Source organism: Saccopteryx leptura, chromosome 1, assembly GCF_036850995.1.
Source record: "Saccopteryx leptura isolate mSacLep1 chromosome 1, mSacLep1_pri_phased_curated, whole genome shotgun sequence".
Lineage (NCBI taxonomy): Eukaryota > Metazoa > Chordata > Mammalia > Chiroptera > Emballonuridae > Saccopteryx > Saccopteryx leptura.
Window position 1 is genome coordinate 194,855,951 of NC_089503.1, and position 21,748 is coordinate 194,877,698.

The window sequence follows — 21,748 nt, forward strand, 5'->3', positions numbered from 1 at the left end:
GAAGGTTGAAAGCTAAGCTGCCTCAGTGGGAAGCAGCTCTAGGATTTATTCAAGTCCAGTGGAGTCATTTTCCCTGCATTGCCCAGTGGAAGGGTGCTTAGGCCAGTGGGCTTGGGTTGACACATGTCCACCTTTCCTTGTGGGAATCTCAGCAGCAGCCTGGCAAACCAGTGTGATGGCACTGAGGAGGGCTCTGGAGAATGACCCTTACACCATGCTGTCATAGCTTTTCCATGTGAACACTCTGAAATAAGAACCCTTCTCCACGCCTTAACATGGACACTATTGGTTATAGAAAAGGGAAAGGCAGAAGGAAAGGAAAACCAAATTCCTGGGGAATCCTACAGTTGGTTCTCATTCTTTACAGTTAATCTACACCTTTATTTTGCTTACATTTTAAAAATTATATTTTAATATAATTTTTTACTTTGAAAAGGACACACAAATAGTACAAAGAATTTCTATGTACCTTTTGCTCAAATTTCCCAGGTGATAGTGTCTTATGTAACATGAGTGCAATGATCAAAGTCAGGAAATTAACTTACTATGACACTGGTCTAATCTGTAAACCTTGTGCAGATTTTAGCAACTGTCTACACAGATGTCCTTCTTCTGTTCCAGGTCCCAGACCAAATTAATATGTTGAATTTAGCTGTCCCATATCCTTAGTCTCTTTGGAATAGTCTTACCTAAACCTTTGGAAAATTCAATTTAGAATTGGGGAATGTGTCCATTAAAGAAGTACCAAGTGTCTTTTTGCCCCGAGCTTGCTCTGCCAGGAAGAGGAATGCCATGTTGAAAAGCAGAGGTGTCGATACTGACTGAGCCTCTGACCAACTGTTGAACACAGACAGGAAAACCAGCAGCTTCCATGTGGAATAGAAACAACTGTAGGAATAAAGGAGAGAGCATGCAGATTGGGAGGGCAGACACCTAAACTCAGTTGGAAAAAGGAGGACAGAATTCTTGGAGGAGATGATGCTGGATGTGAGCCCTTGCAAGGAGCATGAGTCTCGTTCGGGCTCGGAAGGGACATTGCTGGCCAGAGACCACAGAGACTGTGGCATTGGTGGAAGCCCCATGACACAGACACCTGCTCTGATCCCTGAATCAAAATTTATTCAAGAGTTTTGACATGAGATGAGAAGTGGAAAGAGGTGAGAGTTGGGCTGGATAAGTGAGTAGTGACCAGATTGGCAGGGAGCGACTGCATTGTGCAAAGCTTTGCAAACCATCAGAAGGGCTTACTTTTGACCTTAGAGCAATGGGGAAACACTGGAAGATTTTTTTTTGAACAGGAATGTGATGATCATATCTGTGTTTTAAAGAGATTACAAGAGATGACATTGGCCTGAAACAAAGTGACCCCATGGACATGGAAAATTATGAAGAAATTCAAGATCTGGAAGAAGCAGAACTTACCACACATGGAGACCAGTTGGATGGGAGGCTGTATGGGAGGTGATGGTAGAAGATGAAGCTAGGCCTCGGGCTCTGGCAATGAGTGGAGTGGGGCCATTCTCTCAGGCAGAAGACCAAGTGACAGGAGCGGTTTTGAGGTGATTTTATGCTGAAGTGTTTGGATGACTTGAGTGAAGCTGGAGTGTGAGACAGAGGTTCTCCTGACTCCCAGTCCAGGGCTTTGGACTTTATGGCCTCTTAACTCTTCAGTGCAGCAAGCCGCTGAGTGTGACACAAGCAGACAGGTGCTCCAGACAAGCTGGCTGTGTGGCCTGGTCTCTCCCCTGGGGAGCCCACAGCCAAGGGCCACCCCAGTGCCAGGCCGACACTGTAGTAAGGGTGATATAAGGAGGTCTAGCCCACGTGGTTATTCCACAAATTAGGAGAGGCTGAACAGACTGGATGCCATGGAGATGTGGTCAGACTAACACCTGAGATGAGGTGTTGGTCTGCAAGTGGCAGTGCTCCAGCTCCAGCCCAGCTCCAGGAAGTTTTGCTGATGTTTATAGAGGTTGTCTCTTTCCTCTAACTTTTCTTCACCTCAGTTTGCAGACTCTTCCTCCAGCACTGGAAAGACAGAAGCCTGTTTCCACATAATAGCCAGCAACCCTCTTAGCTACTCAGCAGGATGGGAAAGTCTAGGCAGCTTGGAGCAATTTGGCCCAGCTAAATTTGGCTCCAGAGTGGGACACTAGAACAGGGGACAGAGAATGGAGCTGGAGTTTGGAGACTGAGAGAGTTATTTGCTCTGCCTGTTTGCCATCTGCCAGGGTCATAACTGAGGGTTTGGCTGCTGTCAGGTAGCATTAATTGGCATCCAAAGTCACATCTTCTTATCACTCTGTCCCCTCTCCACTACAGGTTGGCATCAAGCCTTCACTCACAGGCTCATCTTAGACCTGAGAGGCAGGACTTGCTCCTGGCTGGGCACAGGGTTTCCCCTGCTGTCAGGATGTCTGGGGAGTCCAGGTCCTGGAGCTTCTGGGTCATGTAGAAAGAGCAGAGACAAGCAGAAGAAACTGCTAATGTATTTATGAACCAAAAAGAGCTATGCACCACAAAGGGCTGGGCATCCCCAAAAAACTGAGTCAGCATCTCAGGATCTGAGAGAGGAAGTGAGCCATGTGACAATGTTCTTGTGTGTGTGCTACAATTCACTTTCTATCTTGGGAAAAGAACCACAGCCCTCTTTGATCCCCTTCTCTCATGCACCCTTGGCAGCTCTGGGAGATATTTTCCCTGTTAAGCAAACCAACAGCTGCTAACTTTGGCTACAGTTTGCCATATTCAGTTCTTTGGAGGAAAGAAGATGCTCAGCTGTCATCTGAAGCAAACAAAATGATAGCTTCTTATTATGAAATGTTAAAAAGCAGATTCCAAAGAGGTCTGTGATTGGATAATGCTGATTCTAACAGAGTATGAATGACAAGTATGTAACCCTGGTCCCCATACTCTCAGGAGTGTCTGGGAGTCAGACAGGATGGACAACTTTATGGTTTCTTTACTGAAGTGCAGAAAAAGGAAATACCTTTCTTTCCTTTCTTACAGCCCCTCCTCTGTCCCCATCCCCCATGAAAGTCTGCTGGATCTTGAGGATTCTTATTCCCTACTGCATTCCTGACACTTTTATTATTTCTGGTTTTAGTCCTGAGACTAAATCTCTTGGTCACTCTTCAATCAGGCACACTCAGAGAAAGGACCCAGCTGCAGGGATGACAGAAACCAGACTTGGAATCATTTTCTAGGAGCTGAGGGAAGAAAAGGCTTTTCCTGAAACTTTTCCAGCCAAGGAATTAATAAAAAGATGTGGGTAACAGAGCTACAGCAGCATGAGGAATAATAGGGCCTTCTCTAGGAAGGACGAGAGCCTGTTTCTTCTACTCAGAGCCACCCTTTGCTTTCTTTGTGAGTGGGGCTCACATCAGCCCACTCTGTGCAGAGCAACTGTAACCAGGAATAAATATGCTATGTTACTTATTTATTGATCTTAATCTGAGTAGCCATACAATAGCATTAAATAAGAATATACTGCCTGACTGGTGGTGGCTCAGTGGATAGAGCATCAATCCAGAATGCTGAGGTTCCCAGTTCAAAACTGCAAGATCACTGGCTTGGCAGCAGGATTATTGACATAATCTCAAGGTCAATGGCTTGAGCCCAAAGGTCACTGGCTTAAGTCCAAGGTTGCTGGTATGAGCAAGGAGTCAATGAATCGGCTTGAGCCCCCCAGCAGGGTATGTATAAGAAGTAATCAATGAACAACTGAAGTGAAGCAATTACAGGTTGATGCTTCTTATTTCTCTCCTTCCCCCTCTCATTCTCTCTCTCAAATCAAAAAAATTTTTTAAAGAATGTATTAACAAAGTAAGCTGATAAAAGAATTTCTATAAAATGTTAAAATTAGTTTGTTACTCTTATAATCATGATTCAATATTACCAGTTTAATAATCAAAGCCATATATTCTGTATTCTGTAACAAATGAAAAGTATACAGGCAGCTCCTGGGTTATGAATGTGATAGGTTCTGTATGTTTAAAAATACTTAAGTATTTATATGCACAGAAAGTAAAAATAAATGCTATGTTAAGACAAACATCTGTCTGAGTTGCATTTAATAGGTAATACCTGTTCCAACTTACACACACATTCAACGTAAAAACAAGCCTCCAGAACCTATCACTTTTATAACCTGGGGACAGCCTGTATTAACATACAATCAGAGAACGTGCAATATAAATTAAAATGTGCTTCCCACCTGGGCACCAAGCAAAATATGTAGGATTGGAGGCCACTGGATTAGAAATAAATTTGTATTTTTTAACATTCCATGATTGCATTTGTGTGTCAGATTTCTAAACCCAGCCAGCATTAATAGGTAGCCAGGAGGACTAAAGAAACTATTCAGAGCACTGGTTCCAAGATCAAATGCAGGCTCAGATTTCAAGTTGAAATTGTTTCACTGGCAGGCATAAAATCATAAATAGCATGAATTTCAGTAGAACTGGAATTCCAAATTAGATCATAAATAAGACTATACTTTGGTAAATTCTCTATTTGTTGTAAGCTACCTGTAGTAGGAAGTTTCTGTCTTGACAAATCCCTTCCCACTATGACAACACAACAGTAGCTTCTCCATTCCATAGTGGCATAACCTTATTAACTCTAGAGGAACCATCATTGCCTAGAGCTCTGTGAGGGCCACTCAGGTTGAGGTACAGATAAAACCTAACAAATGAGGGTGCACCCTTATTCCCTGGAACATAGAGAGTTCACATTTGTCCAAGTGACAACACATAATAATTAACTTTTTGGAAATGCAGATTACCCACAATTTTATTGAAATTATTTCTAAAGCAGTAAGCTTCGTTGCTAATATTTTAGGCACAAATGGTTTTATTATCGGACCTGGATGGATATCAATTTTGCATTTTCTTCAGGAGAAAAGTCTTTATACATGTCCCAGTGGTCACCTCCCAGAGCTACAGGTTGAGAATCCTAGGGGCACATGTTTAGGAGTGGGGTACAAGGCTTCTCTGTAGCTGAGATTTACTTTTTTTTTTGGTGATAAGTCAAAATGCTTTGGAGGCAAGCAAGTATAGTAATCCTATATTAGTGACATTGATGATAGTTATTATTTTTCCCTTTCTTTAGCAAACAAGATCCTGCCTTGACTAAAGATACAGGTTTTGCAATTTACGTGAGATTCCCCTGGAACTACTGTGCTTCGTGTACAATATGGTGGTTCACTTGCTACATGTCATCCTTCAACCACTCAGGTGAGTTCATACACTGACTGTGGGGTCTTAGAAACACTACCACCTTTGGTTCTTCACCTGGAAAACATCGACTTTTGTTTTCAATGCCCCTCAGTGTCACAAGTCATTCTAAACTGCTGGGACTGCAGTTTAACTTGGAAGAGTTTAGTTTGAGGGCCATTTACTTGCTGCTGAAAACTAAGGGAAAATAGGCAATCTGTCATGGAATTCAGACTTTGCTCCTCTGGTTTCTTTTTGGCCATACTTACAAGCCCAGGGCAAATATCTGAGCAGCAGGATCTGGGAAGCCCATCCAACATTCTGTCACCACGCTGTTGACAGATGGTTGCAGAAAGCACCACTTAATCTCTAGGGGGAATAAGAGTAAGGGAATAGCTGTGTGGACCAGTGAGCAACACCCACTCTGTAGTGAAGCTCACATGGGACTCACAATCACCCAGCAGGACACCTGTGGCCATCGCAGAAATTCAGCTTTTTCAGGGCAGGGCCTGATAGCCCTCCTGCCCCCTCTAGCCTGAGTCATCCCCTGGCACTCTCATCTCAGGAATGGCCATTATCATCCAATATTTGTTCAGGCAAAGACCTGAGAACTTGACTTGATTCTTTTCTTTTACCCCCTTTCCATAAAGACTCCAGAGAAGCACAAAATAAACCTCATACTCCTCCACTTGTCCCCACTATAACTGCTACCCTCTGTGTAAAAGCACCACCTTCCAAGTGCCAATAAAAATAGCTGAAATAGAAAGCAAGGGGACTTGCTACAGCAGCCACCAAAACCTGCCTCCAAACTTGCCTGTCATCCTTCCTTACAAGGGGCTCATGTCTGTAACCCTGACCACCCACTCTCCCTTTGAAGAATGTTCTTTCTAAGGCTGACTGTGGAGTGGAAATTTCCCTCCAGATCTGACCCCACCCCCTCAGGTACCAAAGATGAGCCTGGATGAGAAAGGAAGGTTGCTCTCCTGATTTCTAGAGTCCCCTCTCCCCACTGCTGGGTCCTGCCCATGGAGAGAGCTGTTGGGTACACCAAGAAAGGTGGCTATTCCACCTGTAGCCTCAGGTGCTCCATCCAATTAGTGAAGCAAGGTTTCTCCACAGGAACCCTCCCTCAGGTGCCATCCTCTCAGGTGCCTGCTGGTGTTTATACTGAAGCTGCTTCACACATTCACACCTTCAGCTTTCTTGGTGTAACTCATTGCTGGTGGAAATTGGCACACTTTATGTCGCCAGCCAAGTAACTCATTTATTTAAATTTTAGAACCATCAGAAAAACCAAGACAGTGTTAAAATGTGTGTGTATACATGTGCGAATGTGTATGTGTGAAAGAGCAGATGAGAAGTCCTCTTATCAGGCTATTTATAACTGTCCCCAAGCACTAACAGCACACAGTCATAGCTCTCATCATCTTATCTATCCAAAGTGGCTGAGTGCAGCACTTCACACTCTTGGGTACTTACTGTTTGGCTCTCTGCTCTGATAACTTAATTTAAATTTGAGATTTTTGGAATTTCACACTTGTCTGAGCTTTTTCCTCTGACCAAAGGGCTCTACCTCTGCGCTTGCTCCTCCTGTTCTGAGAAGCTGAACCAGGGTGGCACCTGCTCCCAGTGGTGCTGCAGGCTCTGGGCAGGATGCTGATGGCCGTTGGACTAGGCCACTCAGAGTTCTCCAGGAGACCTTGACACCACAGGAGAAATGCCCTGTGGGCCACACAAAGTCCTTGCACCTCCTGGCATTGTGCTGTCCCTTTCACTTTCTCCTGCCACTGGGCAGAAGCCTGGTGCCTAGAAGGTGCTCTGTCTGTGCTTGTTAAGAAAAGTTCCCACTGCAAACCTCTGCTCTTTCTGTTACCCAGGTTCTAAGAGTTTCTGGTTACAGCATGATCTTTCATGGGTCTGGGTCTTTGAACAAGTGCTTCTGTCTTTCCTTCATGCTTAGGAACATACATTTTCCAGTCTCACAATCATAATTTACATTCATGTATTTATCTTTAAATTGGAGAAATTTAAAAAAGTCTGCAAAAATTTGGAAGACTGGAAATGGTGGTATAAATAGTCCAGAGACATACAGTTTGGATGATAGGAGGTTTATGGCACTGGACCCAGCCATTCCTAGGATTCAACCCTGGAAGAGGAGTGTCTGGCTTCCCCAGAGAAAGCCTAAGCCATCCAGCTTAGAGCATAGGGCTAGGAGCGAAGGGGCTGAGAAGAAGGTAGGCTTGGAGGGAAGGACTGTGGGAACACCAGTGGAGCTTCTCATTGCTCATACTGTGAGTGGAGGAAAAGGAATAAGTGCCTACAGGCTGAGCCCAAGTAAGCAGGGATACAGGGATCCTCGGTTGACTCTGAACCACACCATAAATCAGGATACACCTACCTAACAAATGGGCTGTGCAGTGAAATTCTAATGCTGACAAGGGAGTAAGGAGAAACTAAGTCAATATCTATACAGAAGGGAGCATGATCAAAATTAGCTATTAAGTGAAAAATGACTCAAAAAATTATATGTGTATACATATAACACATGCTAGGAGAATAATTACCACCATACTGATACTGGGTTCAGGTTTTTAAACAGGCATTCTCTCACAGGCACTACCTTAATTCTCATCTGGTGTGATGGCCCAGTGCCTGATCACTGAGGGGCGCTGATTCTGACTCTCCTGGTGGTCCATGCTCTGGGAGGCCCCACCATTCCACATAGCACTTAGCTTCCAGCATGGCTCCATCTCTGCTGTGCAGCTAACCAGCTTTGCTGGGTGGACTGTGGTGTCCTCAGAGAATCAACACATTCTTGTGGGATATTCGCATTCTATTGAGCAGGTGAAGACCTTTGATTGGCAACCAACTTTTAAATAATGTATTGTATTGGTTGTGTCAGTAGAGGTCATAAGGGCTTTCCCACTTCTTAGGGACCTGCAGAAAAACACTTGGATTTTCTTTTAAGGTTAAAAAGAACCAGATCTCAGCTCCCCTGTACCTTGCCCCTTTTGGCCTCTGCATAACCACTGGGCAGGACCGGTGGGAAGGCAGTTGTACCTCCTGGCCTGGGCCACAGGGGATCCTAGGCTCAACTATCAGTTTCAACTTCAGCTTCCCTCACAGATATCATTATTAAATTTTTCTGTGTTCTCTTCCACACATTTTTCAACAGACATAATATTCTTTGGTGGCTTTAATTAGTTTTAGTCAAGTATAAAAATATTCAAAGTCAAAATTATCCTTGACTGTGGTTTTATAGATATTGTGATGAAAGAGTTTCCTTTTCATTGAATTATAAGTCAATCTTCTATATGTAATTTTCTCTTTGACTCAGGGAATAGATAATTTTAAAATGAATATTTTAGTCATCTTTTGTGTGTATTTAATTTTATTGAATAGCCTGACCAGGTGGTGGCACAGTGAATAAAGCATCGGACTGGGATGCAGAGGACCCAGGTTTAAGACCTCAAGGTTGCCAGCTTGAGCATGGGCTCATCTGGTTTGAGCAAAGCTCACCAGCTTGGACCCAAGGTTGCTGGCTTGAGCAAGGGGTTACTTGGTCTGCTGTAGCCCCCTGGTCAAGGCACATATGAGAAAGCAATCAATGAACAACTAAGGTGCCACAACAAAGAATTGATAATTGATGCTTCTCATCTCTCTCCATTCCTGCCTGTCTGTCCCTATCTGTCCCTCTCTCTGTAAAAAAAAAAAAAAATTAAAATAATTTTATTGAATAATGATGATAATCACAACTGTGTAATCCTGAAAATTCATTGAGATCTTTTTGTGATCAATTGCATGATTTACTTTTATAAATATTTTGTGAAGACAAAAAAAACATTCTTTGGAGGACTACTCTAACAGACAACATTCTATATATTCATAAATTAACTTTCCTGATTACTTATTAGAATCTTCTATATCTGAACTGAAAGAAACATAGTAAAACATAGTAAAATCTTTTGCTATGATTCAGCCTGATTGATGGTGGTGCAAGCGATGGAGTGTTCACCTGGAACACTAAGGTCCCAGGTTCAAAATCCTGAGGTCAGCGGCTTGATTGGTGAGTTCATCCAGCTTGAATGCAGTCTTGACAGCTTGAGTGTGAAGTTGCCAGTTTGAGCAAGGTTTATAACATGATCCCAAGGTCACTGGCTTGAAACCAAAGGTTGCTGGATTGAAGCCTAAGATCCCTGGCTTGAGCAAGTGGTCACTAGCTTGGCTTAAGTCTCCTATCCCCCACCAAGGCATGTATGAGAAGCAATCAATGAACAACTAAAGTGCTGCAACTAAGAGTTGATCCTTCTCATCTCTCTCCCTTCCTCTCTCTCTCTAAAACAAAAACAAAAACAAAAAACAAAAAACAAACAAAAAAATAAAATCTTCTGCTATGATTCAGCTGCTGTTTAAATGTTCTAAAAGTATTTCCATAAAGTTTTATTTTATATATTTTACTCCTGAGTTTTTAGGTATAAAAAGATTAATGGCTATTATATGTTTTTATGAATCATATCTTTTGTTGGTGCTATTAAAATTATCTCAGCTTAAATTTTTTCCCTGAAATTCCACTTTATGTAATTTTCATGTTGACTAATCCTATTTCTTTTGCATTATAGTCTATTTATTATATTTCTGCCCATCCCTCATTGTCAACCTATTTTTATCATTATGTGTGTGTATGTTTTAAAACCTTTTATTTTGAAATAATGATAAATTCACTGAAAGCTGTGAAGATAACACAGTGACATTCTTTACACCCTTCATGCAGTTTCGCATATGATTAAATCATAGCTGATCAACATCAGGAAACTGATATTGGTACAGTGTGTGTGTGTGTGTGTGTGTGTGTGTGTGTGTGTGTGTGTGTGTGTGTGTGTGTAGTGCCATGTCATTTTATCATAGGTACAGATTCAGGTACAGAACTGGTTCATCATCACAAACATAACCTTCATGCTGAACTTTTATAATTATCTCCACTTCCCTCTGAATCACCATACTTAATTGCTGGCAACTACTCTACCATTCTCCATTTCTATAATTTTGTGGTTTCAATAATGTTGTATATATGAAGTCATATGACCTTTTTGGATTAGTTTTTTTTGCAATTCCCTTGAGATCCATTTGAACATTTGAGTTGTGCATGTATTAATAGTTCTTTTTTCTTCTGAATAGTATTTCATGATATGGGCATTTGTTTCAGTTTGTTGAAGGACATCTGAGTTGTTTTCAGTTTTTGGCCATTACAAATAAAGCTGCTATTAACAGTCACATAGGTTTTTGTGTGGACACAGTTTTCATTTCATTGGAATAATGCCTGAGAGTGCAATTGCTAGGTGCTATGGTCAGAGCATGTTTATATATATATATATATTTAAAAACCTGCTGAACTATTTTCCAGAGTGGCTATACCATTTTACATTTCCACTAGCAATGGGTGAGACACTAGTTCTCCACATCCTTGCTACCACTTGGTATTGGCTTTATTTTTTATTTTGCTGTCCTTGTTGAAGTGCAGCATATTTCACTATGGTGTTAGTTTACATTTCCCTACTGGCTAGAGATGTTGAATATCCTTTTTTGTACTTTGTTTGCTCACCATACATATTTTTACTAAAATGTCTTAATCTTTCCTCATTTTCTAATTAGAATGTTTGTTTCTATTACTGTTTTATGCGTTTTTTAGATTTTAGAAATGAGGCCTTTGGCAGACGTGTGGTTTGAATGTATTTTTTAGGTCTGTGGCTTGTCTTTTCACCCTCTTAACAGGTCCTTTCACACGAGGAAAGTGTTTAATTATGATAAAGTCCAGTTTATTGATTTTGAAGAAATGAATCATGCTTTTGATGTCCTAAGAACACTTCACACAGCTCTAGGACCTGTTTTTTAATGCTGACTTCTGACAGTTTTATACTTTTACATTTAAATCTGTGATGCATTTTGGGTTAATTTTGCATAGATCTGAGGTTTAAGTTCACATTAACATTTTTTTGCCTTGGGTGCCCAATTGCTCCAGGAGCATTTGTTGCAAAGACTAGCCTTCCTCCATTAAAATGCTTTCTAATTTATAGAGACTGTGTTGGCTGTACTTTATAAGCCTTTTTTTTTAAATCTTGTTTTATTCATCTATGTGTCTATCATTCTGAAACACATCATTGTCTTGAGTAATAAATATGCATCATATCCAGAGTATTTTTCCCCACTTGATTCTTCTTTTTCAAAACTGCTCTAATCTAGTTTCTTTGCATTTTATATAAACGTTTAATATGTTGGTCTATATCTACAAAATTTTTTGTTGAAATTTTGATATTTTATTAACCTTGTTTATCAATTTGGGGAGAATTAACATATTTACTATGTTGAGTCTTTTCATCCATAAAAAAATGTGTATCTTTATTTATTTAGATCAACTTTTTTTCTTCACTAGTATTTTGTAGTTTTCATGATTTGATAAATTTCCATGAAATTGTTTTACTTTGGGGAGATTGACTTTGTGTGTTGACCTTCTTACTCTATGACCTTGCTAAACTAACTCCTATTCTAGAATTATGTTTTGTTTTGTTTGACACATGGATTATTTAGAACTGTATTGTTTAATTTCCAAGGGTTCAGAGATTTTCCTATTATCTTTTATTTATTGAGTTCTAGTTTGACTCACTGGGGTCAGGAAATAATCTCTAGATAATTTAAATGTTTTTTAACTAGTTCGTTAAGTTTGTTTTATGGGTCAGGCTATGGTCATCTTAGTATACATTCTGCAAATTCTTAAAAAGAATGTGTGGTCTGCTGTTTTTAAGTGATGGTCTATATACTTAAGTAGGTTTTGTTGAGTATGCTGTTGAGTTTTACATTCTTTTGATTTTCTTTCCAATTGTCCTATTAATTGTTGAGAGAAGGGTGTGGAAGCTTGCAACTATAATTGTAGAAACACCTATTTCTCCTTTGAGTTTGCTTCATGTATTTTGCAGCTCTGTTGCTTTATATGTACACTTTAGGATTGTTAGGTCTTCTTAAAAGAATGACCATTTTATCATTGTGTAATGTATTTCTCTGTCCCTGGTAATTTTTTTTCTCTGAAGTCGTTTGTTTGATATTAGTGTATTTACTCCTGATTTATTTTAATGAATATATGCAAGGTACATTTTTTTTATATCATTTACTTTCAACCTACCTAAGTCATTATATCTAAAGTGAGTTGTTTGGTAGATGATATATAGTTAGGTAATATTCTCAGTTTAATCTACCCTGCAAATCTGTTTTTATTTAGTGCATTTAGATCATTTACATTTATAATAATTATTCCTGTTAGGGCTTAAAACTGCCATTTTATTTTTTGTTTTCTGATCAACTGTTTTTATTTGTTTTCTTTTTATGCACTTTCTAGTGGTAATGTGACATTTTTCAGAATTTTATTTTGACTTATATATAGTGTTTTCCAGTGTGTTTTCTATTCTCCAGCTTTTCTGGTGGCTGCTTAGGTTTTATGTATTTGCTCCTTCCTTCTGAGTTCAATGGTTTCAGATGAGAGATCTACCATCATTCAAATTTTCCCTGAATGGGGAAACTTGTTCTTTTGACTTGTGTACTCATTGACTCTTTCTCCTACATGCCCTGACAGGGGCTGAACCTGTGACCTCTGGTGCAGTAGGTCGATGTTTTATCTACTGAGCCACCTGGCCAAAGCAAAACCTATTCTCCCTCTCTGGCTGCTTTTAAGACTTGATCTCTCATTTTCAGAAAATTGTCTATGATGTACCTTGATATGAATATATTTGGTTTTCTTTTGTTTGGGGTTTGCTCCACTTCTTGAATATGTAGTTAATATATTTTTTTCATACTTAGAAAATTTTCTGCCATTCTTTTTTCAATACTTTTTCAGTCCCACTCCCTCTCTCCTCTCCTGCTGGGACTCTATTAACCTGAGTATTATATCTTTAGTTTTAGTCTCACATGTCCCAGAGTCTGGCTTCACATTTTTCACTATGTATTTATTTCTACAATTAAGACTTGGCAGTTGTGCATTGTTTTTGGTGGTGTTTGGTTAGAGTAAGTGTCATCAAAACTTTTCTATCTTGTGAGGCTGCCCCAATTCTGCTCCTTTGTCTAAAAAAACAAAGGCTAGGGCTTTTTTTAGGGGGCTATTTCATTCTGAACCTATTGGCATTTCTGGTTGCTATCTCTAGTACCCGGTTTGAGATATGGGGAGCCAGCAGAAAACTCAAAGACCTCACATTAAATTCTGAGACCCTTACCAGTCTGCCTTTTTCTCTCTACTTTTCAGTCTTCTTATGTTTGCTTTCTAATGCCTACATTTTAGCTATATCAGCAGGTGAAATAGGAAGTGTGTGTGTGTGTGTGTGTGTGTGTGTGTGTGTGTATCTTAAAAGATTTTATTTATTGATTTTAGAAAGAGGCAAGAGAGAGAAGCACCAACTCATAGTAGTTGCTTTTCATAGGTACCTTGACCAGGCAAGCCCAGGGTTTTGAACCAGCAATCTCAGCACTCCAGGTCAATGCTTTATCCACTGCACCAACACGGGTCAGGTGAAACAAGTGTGTTTACTCAATCATGAGGTAATCCTCCATCATTTTGGTTTTAATGTATTTCTTCTAGACAGTTTACAGATCAGTTTTCATTTATCCCTGAATGTCTTTACATTTGGATAAGAAAATTCAGTGCATTCACATTGATTCAAATAACTTCTTTCATTTTGTTTACTATTTTATTTTACTCTGAAGTGACATTTTTTTCCCTCTGTTGTTTAAATCAGATGAACTTTTATTTACTTTTTCTTGTGTCTTAGTATCTCATCCAGCAGAACTTAGATGTTCTATTGTGTATCTCTACTGCACACAGACTGACTTTTTAATCTTATGTGGTTCACAGATAAGTACAGAGTTTTTTTTTTAATTCATTTTAGAGGAGAGAAAGAGAGAAGAGGGTAGGAGCAGGAAGTACCAACTCGCATATGCGCCTTGACTGGGCAAGCCCAGGGTTTGAACTGGAAACCTCAGCATTCCAGGTCGAATGCTTGATCCACTGTGCCACCACAGATCAGGTTGTTGTTTTTTTAATCCTCTGTAATTCTTTTAAGACTTTGGGGCAGTTTTCTTCTAGGAACTCATAAATTGTGACTTCTCAATCAGTTCTTTTTAGCAAGTCCACATGGTTATGCTTCTTGTAAAGAACAGAGAGCTGAGTTGTGAAGGCAGGAAGCAGAGTAGGTGGAACCACATAGAACCTAGGGATATCTTCATGTAGCCATCTTCTTTGGGCATGATTACATGCTAATAAGTTATGGTGATGACAACAATGAAGCCTCCCACCATCCTCATCTGAGTCTGTTGTATATTAAATGAGCCCAGTAGTCATAGAACAGAAGCCTGGAAAGGCCCCTTTGGAGAGGGGACATGATTTCAAAGAATATCTTCTGTCCTCAAGCTGGTTCTTCTTAAAAGGTAACAGGGGGGCCCCCTGGTGGGCAGAGTGTCGCCCCCTGGTGGGCGTGCCGGGTAGATCCCGGTCGGGCGCATGCGGGAGTCTGTCTGCCTTTTTCAGCTTCAGAAAAATACAAAAAAAAAAAAAAAGGTAACAGGGGGGCATGACTTAGAATCTCAAATGTCAGTCTTTTGGGGGAAGACTTTTCTAACCCATTATAATGGTTTGGTAAATGAAGAAGAAACACTTAGGCCTGGAGCCACCTGGGCTCATAGGATATGTCATAGGACATCAGGTTTATTGTTTCCACCTGGTACTTGACTGTCATTCCTGTTGTTTTTCAGACTCCTTGTATTTTGCCCACATTTGGTGAATAAAAGCAGAATTGTGGCAATTTTTATTTTATTTTTCTCTAGTAGCACTACCTCTTGAAAGGCTATGCCTTACAAGTCCAAACTTCACTCATGTTAGGTCAGGATGGAAGGGGCTGCCTGTTAGCTGTGTGATTACCCTGTCCCACACCAAACTTTTGCTCAGCCTGTCTGTGCCTCGATGGCCCCCTTGAGAACATGTGAGTGATTCCAGATTAACTAAGAAATTACAGGGAAATGTATCCCAGGATCAACAAGGAATTATGAATCAGTCCTGCTCATCTGATGCAGTGATCATTTTCTTGTCAAATTGTGTCTTAAATGCAATGAACCTGCTTAATGTTTATGGAGTTTATTTTCCAAATAAAACTATCTCACTTACACATGTAAAATTCAGTTCCTAAAATTAAAAAAAAAAAATCTTAATGGTTTCCAACTTTCTTATTTCATAGTGAGAAAAATCTCAGACCCAAGCCTGGCAGTGATAGCCCCAGGACTCCCTGGCCTTGCCCAAAGCACTTTTCTCCACCTAGGAGATTACTGGCCTTTCAGTGCTACCAGCTCATCAAGCTGTGATGGGACACTCATTGGGTGGCATGAGAACAAGGCAGTTCCAGTCCAAGAAAATAATTATTTCCCCTCTTCTGACCCTTCCCTTCTGAGCTGTCTCACACTGTGCTTTATCTGAGACCAGAACTTTATCCTTAGAACCACTTTACAGGTTCTCACTCATTGATTCTGAACACCTTTGTTAAGAATGTCTTACTTATTCTCCTCCTCCCCTTTTTTCCATATAGTTGTTGGAAAGGGTCTGGCCCCCTCCCACTTTGTAAAAGCTCTGGTTTCCTCCACCTCCTTTCCTATAGTTCTGGGAAACACAGGGTGTGATTCATGCATTTCTGGGCTATTGTGACTATCTTCCCTTTCCTGTCTGTCTAGAGCCTGCACATCTCTCCTGATGCCTGTAACCTATGTACAACCCAAGTTACTGTTGACCAGCTGGAGTTGGTGTTGCTCACACCTGTGTGCATTCTGTTTAGTCGGGACACAGCCTAGAATTACTCTAAGCCCATTTCCACTGTCTTTTCTCTCGGATGAGTTCATCTCAGGAGGCATCGTGGCACTCCATGCTGACAGTCTTGAACAGTCTTTCCCTATAGTCCTCAGATGTGCCAGTGGACGCAGTACAGGCTCGAGGTAAGGTCCTGCTACATGACAGTAGCATTCTACTCTACAAGTGAAAACTATGAAAAACTAACAAAGCTTTACGTTAATGGAATCCAAGTGGAAGAATAACAAATCCTTACAAAGCTACTATATTATAGGCATGTAGACCTTTAATCTCAGTATCTCAGTGTTTATCTGAGCTGTAGTTCCATAAGATGCTCCTAGAACAAGTATTCTTGGGCAAGTAATTATATCTGCTACTTGGAAACTTCGGAGACACAAGAGTGTATTCCGAACTCAAACTTGCAGTAGAAAAGTCTACTTATCCTGACTTGATCTACTTGTTTCTAAATTAAGGAACGCATTTATCAGTGAATACCTTGAGAACACATTTTGGAAACACTGTTTTTTTATCTTCATGAAAACACTTAGGTTTTGAGATGTGAAGTCCCTCTTCCAGGAGCCAGCATGTATACAACAGTGTGAAAAATAGCCCACATCTTCCAACTCCAAAACTCATAATTTTGCCAAAATAATATTATTAGTTTAAGGAACACCTTGGTCTGAGGACTGCTGTCAATATACTTACAGCTGTAGTTGCTTCCTAGCCACTTCACTGTTACTTGTTATGCTATATTCTATGTGTATATAATTTAATTATTATTTTAATCAACAACTATTATGTTTTTGCTTTGAGAGTGATGCATGATTATTGAAGAGAAGGAAAAGCTGAAAAAGGAATAAAGAAAAAATTTACTTCAGCATGGAAATAACTCAATTATTAACATGCAGTGCTAAGTGTGTACACACATGAACAAACACACATATGCATGCATGCATGCTCTTGAGATAATGCATTGCCTACATGTACTCATTGTGACATCTCGGTTTGGCTCACCATCATATGTTGTGAAGATGTTCACATCATTTAGTCTTTGGGAGCATACTTTTAATGGCTACATGGTGTTCCTTGGTCTAAAGACAATGTGGTAATCATGACTCAGGTTCTCCATGTTACCTCTACTTGAGTTTTCAGGAGCCGATCAATAGCTGCTGGTTGACACAGTCACAGCAATGAAGAAGAGGTGCAGTGATACTTTCCCCCTAACTTTTTGGGTTTATTTAATTTTTCTCACCCCCTTTTTCTGAGTGTGTGTGCTGTCCCTTATGGCACAAGGTTGATAGTCACACCGTGCTTTCCCTGAAGATTCACAGTCATTTCTCTGAAAATGAGACAGAGGGTGTGAATTCCACAGAAAAGACTATCAACCCCACAAAGAAACCTTGTATAAGATGTGTAAGATTTCATATTATGAATAGAAAAACTTTCCATTCCTCCTACATACTTGACCTTCAGGTAGTGGAACACTCTGAGAAAAATAGTTAGAACTAGTACATGAAAATAGTAGACAAATATAATTTTACTAGACAATAGGCCATTAGGTAAGGTAGGGTTATTAATCAATACTGACCTTTAAGAAGCTTACACCAATATTGTTGTTGCTGCTCAAGTTATTGTATAACTATACTTAGAATGGCTTACCACCTGATTTATAGAAATGTACTAACCTCTTCCTGGAATATTTATACACATTAAAGCAAAAATATTAATCAACGTATTCTGCATAACATGTAATTATAACTTAAGTGTATAAAAATAAAGCTCTACTAGCAATTGGCAGAGATGCCTGGCAGATGAGCTAAAGAATTCAGCTCTCTCACTCATTTTGTGCCAACACCATCCATTCCTGTGGGATTTCTGGATTCCCCCCGGGGTGAAACCCCGGCACTTGAACATTTGGGAAATCTGTGTTTTCAGATCCCCTTTTCAGTTTGATTGAGTCCAACAGGCTAAGCTATGGACAAGGAGATGTGGGCAGAAGTGAGGGAGGTACCACTTTCTCACCTGGTCATTTGGGGAGCCGATGGGGAGGTTTCACATTCAATCAAACAGAAGAGAGGGTTGCTCCAGAGCTGACCCACTCAACGTGACCTGAGTATAAACCCCCAAAATGTTAACAAATATTCTCCCCGTAGCAACACATAGAAACACGAAGAATATGGACAGCACTGTGGTCCCACGAATTCATCAGGAGATAACATTCTTGTCCTCCCTCCTCTTAAGGTAATTCCTACATCTGAGAAAGGAGAGGGGGGATCACCCCACATCCAGACTTCCTCCATCACCATCTATTCTTCTCTTTCATCCTCTCCTCCACCCCCTTCCCTCCTACAGCCTCCCCACTGCTGTATCAAAAAGCTGTTTTTGTGAGAAACAGAGAGAGACTGATAAGGACAGACAGCCAGGAAGGGAGAGAGATGAGAAGCATCACTTATTTGTTGTGGCACCTTGGTTGTTCATTGATTGCTTTCGCATATGTGCCTTGACTGGGGAGGTCCAGCCAAGCCAGTGACCCCTTGCTCAAGCCGGCAACCTTCGGTTCAAGCTTGTGATCCTTGCTCAAACCAGATAAGCCTGCACTCAAGCTAGCCACCTCAGGGTTTCAAGCCTGGGTCCTCTGCATCCCACTCTGATGCTCTATCTCAGGGGTCCCCAAACTACGGCCCGCGGGCCGCATGCGGCCCCCTAAGGCCATTTATCTGGTCCCCACCGCACTTCCGGAAGGGGCACCTCTTTCATTGGTGGTCAGTGAGAGAAGCATAGTTCCCATTGAAATACTGGTCAGTTTGTTGATTTAAATTTAGTTGTTCTTTATTTTAAATATTGTATTTGTTCCCGTTCTGTTTTTTACTTTAAAATAAAATATGTGCAGTGTGCATAGGGATTTGTTCATAGTTTTTTTTATAGTCCGGCCCTCCAGTGGTCTGAGGGACAGTGAACTGGCCCCCTGTGTAAAAAGTTTGGGGACCCCTGCTCTATCTGATGCTCTGTGGTCATAAAGAGCTGTTTTTAACACTTTCAACTTTTTTTATCCTTAAATATTTTACTCAAGGCCATTTTGAAACCGACTATTTTCTACTGTCCTTTTGCCAAAAATGGGGACCCAGGCTGGGCTGTGAGGAATGCACAGGAGCTTGGCCCTATGTGGGCTGCTGCAGCTGGAACCCCTGTGAGGGCTGCAGCCTCACACCCTGGCTGCTAGGGTTCCCAAGCCTGCAGCTCAGTGAGAGGAAACTGTCTCTGCCCTTGAGGGTCTCTGTGATCAAGACTGAAGCAGATTTAGACCCATTAACAAGATAAATTGTTCACAAGTTTCTGCATGCACAGGACACCTGAGCAGTGAGCACAGAGCTGGTGTGCTTGTTAGACAAGCGAGGACCTGGAAGCCAGTGACGGGGCACTAAGTGGTGGAGAGGTGTCCAGGATATGCATGTGGTGTCCAGGATATCATGGGGTGACAGGGACACATGTGGGGTGATGGGATTTGGAGTAATACATGTCTCATCAGAGCACCTTGGGTGTGTAGTGTATGTGCTTACTCTTTCAAAAGCATCCTTACCTTTGGGTGTCCACACTCCAGTATTTCTGAGGACACAAGTGCTCTTTGGGATAAGTTCAATGACCTCCCCTGGGTGCGGGGTGGAGGAGGATGCAGGTGAAGGGGTGGTCCTGTGTCCTCACCAGAGGTCACTGTACTCATCCCTGTTCGCCTTGTTTAGATTTTCCCAAGAAAAAATCTACAGAAATGCTTGCCTTCAGTCAATGGGTCACCTTTTCCTCTGGACTGGACCCGGATCATGGGGACAGACTGCCCGGGGAGGGGAGGTGTGGCCCATGGGGGGAGGTTCTGGTGCAGTCACCATGAGTGAGGGGTTCTGGGTCCGAGAGGAGCTCAGGTGGCATGGGTGTGATAGGCCCTCTAGGGGAGGGGTGGAGGAAACTAAGAACCTGCTGCAGAAACAGTGCCAACCACCCAAACACCACAAATACCTGAATACAAACCCCACACCCCTGTGAAGGGTGAAGTTGTCTGCTGCCTCTCAGCCAAAGGGGTGGGAGGCAGTCAGAGCTCAGACATTGTAAGGAAACAGCTGGGGCCAAATTAATGAACCACAAATACCCCAGAAGAATCGTAGACCAAATGACCCAATTGCAGAACCCTGGAAACATGCAGAGTCAAAATCAGTCCCCAGGGAATTCATCACTGGTGAGTAGGTCACCCTCTCACACATGCACTGGGATGCCATCACTGCTGTCTCAGATGAAGGTCCCAGGGACAAAGGTGACGCGTGAGTCCGAGGTTCCACATGGCCAGCAAGCCAGGGACAAGGCCAGTAGGACGCGGGCTATGCGGAGCTCCTTGCTCAGCATGGAAATTCCTGCCCCAAGCACCACATGGGTGGTAGGGGCGCTGGGAGAGATGCCCACAGGAGCAGCTGGAAGCCGGGGGAGGTGGCATGAAGGAGCACCCCCCCAATAAATTCAGGGGATGGGACAAGAAGAAACCCTGAAAGTCCAGAAATCTGCGACAGTGAGCTCTTCTGGATGAGGTAGCACCCTCCACCCCTAAACCTTTAACTGTCCAGACATGTCTCCTTCACAAAGCCACTCCTGTCCCCGAACCCCAAACTCTAGGTCAGGGCTGCGGACTTAGTGGTCTTCACGCAGAGGCAGCCAAGCCGGCGGGCAGGGAAAATGTCATAGTATGTGGGGGGAGACAGAGCCTCAGGGGCGACTGGGGAAGTGAAGGCTATGGGAGGGGGTCAGGAACCCCCTGAGAAAGAGGTTCCCCCTCCTTTTCTGGGGGGGGGCAGACAGACCGCACTTGGACTCCCTCCCCATTGGACAGTTCCTCTAGGTCCTGAGAGTCAGAGATGAGTGACTGACAGGGAGAGGGACGGGGTGACAACCCGAAGCCCATGCAGACCATAGCCGAGGAACTGCTCCGGCTGGGTGGGATGTAGTGGAAGAGCCTTTGCAGCCCCTGACCTGGTTCGCTGGGCACCAGCAGGCCTGGGACTGCCTCGCCCTCAGCCCCCACACAAAGCAGTGCTGGGTTTTCCAAAAGCAGGCACAGCCCCAAAACCCTGTGGTGGTGGTGGGTGGCTGATGCAGGGGACACCATGCAGCTGACCAAAGAAAGCACCTGGCCTTGCTAGATGCCCCGGCGACTGGACCCCAGCCTGCCCCAGATGGACACAACCCAAGTGCTGCCCACAGGCCACTGCCTACAACTGCAGGAACTGAGAGCACCTCCCCCCCACCAACAGCCAAGAACTCTGAGCTAGAGGGGAGCACTGTGTGTGTGGGGGGGGGTCCTAATTCTGTCCTCAGCTCTGCAGGGTCACAAATGTCCTACACAAAGCGGGTGACCCCCACCCTGGAAGTCCCCGCACCACAGAACCCCCTTTTCTAACCCTGTGCTTCCCGCACCACAGCCCAGTGCCCAGGCTGACACAAAGGACAGGCAAGGCGGTGGGTCCCAGGCCAGTGTCACAGAACTGGAGGCTGCACTCTGGCTGGGCATGCAGGGGGAGCAGCTAAGGACGCTCTGACAGCGTTGATTTCCTGAGAGGAGCTGATGGACAAGCTCACGTCCCAGGTCAGAAGGCAGGGATGGTAGAAGCCAGTGAGCACTTACAGGGTTGGGCTC